Source organism: Mirounga leonina, unplaced genomic scaffold (assembly GCF_011800145.1).
Source record: "Mirounga leonina isolate KUSES-001 unplaced genomic scaffold, KU_Mleo_1.0 Mir_107, whole genome shotgun sequence".
NCBI classification, from domain to species: domain Eukaryota; kingdom Metazoa; phylum Chordata; class Mammalia; order Carnivora; family Phocidae; genus Mirounga; species Mirounga leonina.
In genome coordinates, this window is record NW_023270233.1 from 689,077 (window position 1) to 692,332 (window position 3,256).

Genomic DNA, 3,256 nt, shown 5'->3' on the forward strand with positions numbered 1-3,256 from the left:
CCCTAAGGTCAGGAACACAGCAGGGATGTCCACTATCACCACTGCTATTCAACATACTATTGGAAGTCCTAGCCACAGCAATCAGACAACAAAAAGAAATCAAAGGCATCCAAATTGGCAAAGAAGAAGTCAAACTCTCACTCTTTGCAGATGATATGATAGTTTATGTGGAAAACCCAAAAGACTCCACCCCAAAACTGCTAGAACTCATACAGGAATTCAGTCAAGTGGCAGGATATAAAATCAAAGCACAGAAGTCAGTGGCATTCCTATACACCAACAACAAGACAGAAGAAAGAGAAATTAAGGAGTCGATCCCATTTACAATTGCACCCAAACCATAAGATACCTAGGAATAAATCTAACCAAAGAGACAAAAGATCTGTACTCAGAAAACTATAAAATACTCATGAAAGAAATTGAGGAAGACACAAAGACATGGAAAAACGTTCCATGCTCATGGATTGGAAGAACAAATATTGTGAAGATGTCAATGCTACCTAGAGCAATCTACACATTCAATGCAATCCCCATCAAAATACCATCCACTTTTTTCAAAGAAATGGAACAAATCATCCTAAAATTTGTATGGAACCAGAAAAGACCCCGAATAGCCAGAGGAATGTTGAAAAAGAAAAGCAAAGCTGGCGGCATCACAATTTCAGACTTCAAGCTCTATTACAAAGCTGTCATCATCAAGACAGTATGGTACTGGCACAAAAACAGACACATAGATCAATGGAACAGAATAGAGAGCCCAGAAATGGACCCTCAACTCTATGGTCAACTCATCTTCGACAAAGCAGGAAAGAATGTCCAATGGAACAAAGGCAGTCTCTTCAACAAATGGTGTTGGGAAAATTGGATAGCCATATGCAGAAGAATGAAACTGGACCATTTCCTTACACCACACACAAAAATAGACTCCAAATGGTTGAAGGACCTCTATGTGAGACGGGAGTCCATCAAAATTCTAAAGGAGAACACAGGCAGCAACCTCTTTGACCTCAGCCGAAGCAACTTCTTCCTAGAAACATCGCCAAAGGCAAGGGTAGCAAGGGCAAAAATGAACTATTGGGACTTCATCAAGATAAAAAGCTTTTGCAAAGCAAAGGAAACAGTCAACAAAACCAAAAGACAACCGACAGAATGGGGGAAGATATTTGCAAATGACATATCAGATAAAGGGCTAGTATCCAAAATCTATAAAGAACTCATCAAACTCAACACCCAAAGAACAAAGAATCCAATCAAGAAATGGGCAGAAGACATGAACAGACATTTTTCCAAAGAAGACATCCAAATGGCCAAGAGACACATGAAAAAGTGCTCAATATCGCTCGGCATCAGGGAAATCCAAATCAAAACCTCAGTGAGATACCACTTCACACCAGTCAGAATGGCTAAAATTAACAAGTCAGGAAACGACAGATGTTGGCTGGGATGCAGAGAAAGGGCAACCCTCCTACACTGTTGTTGGGAATGCAAGCTGGTGCACCCACTCTGGAAAACTGTATGGAGGTTCCTCAAAAAGTTGAAAATAGAGCTACCATATGATCCAGCAATTGCACTACTGGGTATTTACCCCAAAGATAGAAAAGTAGGGATCCGAAGGGGTACGTGCACCCCAATGTTTATAGCAGCAATGTCTACAATAGCCAAACTGTGGAAAGAGCCAAGATGTCCATTGACAGATGAATGGATAAAGGAGAAGTGGTATATATATACAATGGAATATTATGCAGCCATCAAAAGGAATGAGATCTTGCCATTTGCAATGACATGGATGGAACTGGAGGGTATTATGTTGAGTGAAATAAGTCAAACAGAGGAAGACAGGTATCATATGATCTCACTGATATGAGGAATTCTTTTTTTTTTTGATATGAGGAATTCTTAATCGCAGGAAACAAACTGAGTGTTGTTGGAGTGGGGGGTGGGGTGGGAGGGATGGGGTGACTGGGTGATAGACACGGGGGAGGGTATGTGCTCTGGTAAGCGCTGTGAATTGTGCAAGACTGTCGAATCTCAGATCTGTACCTCTGGAACAAATAATGCAATATATGTTAAAAAAAAAAAAAGAAGAAGAAGAAGGTAGCGGGAGGGGACGAATGAAGCGGGGGACATTGGAGGGGTAGACGAACCATGAGAGACGATGGACTCTGAAAAACTAACAGGGTTCTAGAGGGGAGGGGGGTGGGAGGATGGGTTAGCCTGGTGGTGGGTATTGAGGAGGGCACATTCTGCATGGAGCACTGGGTGTTATGCACAAACAATGAATCATGGAACACTTCATCTAAAACTAATGATGTAATGTATGGGGATTAACATAAGAATAAAAATAAAAAAACAAAACAAAACAAAACAAAATACTGAGAAAGACAAAGTTCCCAAATAAACTGATTGTTATTAATTGTGAGATATATTAGTATTTATTTAATAGAATATAACAATTAAAAATGTGAATCTTAGAACATGGTATTAAAAAGCACAACATATAGAAAATTCTTTTTCTTCACAGACATTTTATAAGAACTCTCACCTCAAGCTTTGCACAGTGGCAGTATCATAGCCAATGAAGTTTATCTGAGGCACGATTATTGCTAATTGAAAGCTAAAAGAGCTCATCTCAATAGAAACACAAAACAGCCACAAATGCTACTAAAATATAATTTTAAATTTCCCTGTCACCACCTTTAAAAAAAATAGAAAGAAATGATGAAATTAATTTTAACAATATATTTTATTTAGCCCAATGTATGCAAAATATTATCATCTCAAAATGAATTCTATGTAAAAAAAAAAGATATATTTTTAACTTTTGAAATGTGATGTGTAGTTTACATTACAATATATTTCACTTGGCACTACCCATATTTCAAGTGCTTTATAGCCACATGTGGCTAGTAGCTATCCTATTGAACAGCACAAATATAGATTATTTCCATCATCACAGAATGTACCATGGGACAGTGCTGGCATGAAGAGGCAATGGAAATAAGATAGACATTAGTAATAAAATATGATAAATGGTTCACAAAACACAGGCAACAAACCTAGCCTTGGCTGGTGGGGATTATTCCTAGAAGTGACATACTTGCATTCTCCACACATGGTAATATACACAGGAAACCACTGATTAATTTGGGGTTTTGATATTTATGTTCATTGATATAGAAATTTTTCCATGAAATGATTATTAATAATGACAACTTATATTTAGGAATCTAATTTCCTAAGCAAGTAATATATGAAC

General features: G+C 37.9%; 1 non-coding gene across 1 annotated transcript; it reads left to right on the forward strand.

Annotated features, from left to right (window-relative positions):
* The first annotated feature begins 2,546 nt into the window (after nt 1–2,546).
* Nucleotides 2,547–2,682, forward strand: LOC118019211. The gene has a single exon (XR_004681623.1). It is a non-coding gene; the product is annotated as a U4 spliceosomal RNA (small nuclear RNA).
* Nucleotides 2,683–3,256: the final 574 nt, after the last annotated feature.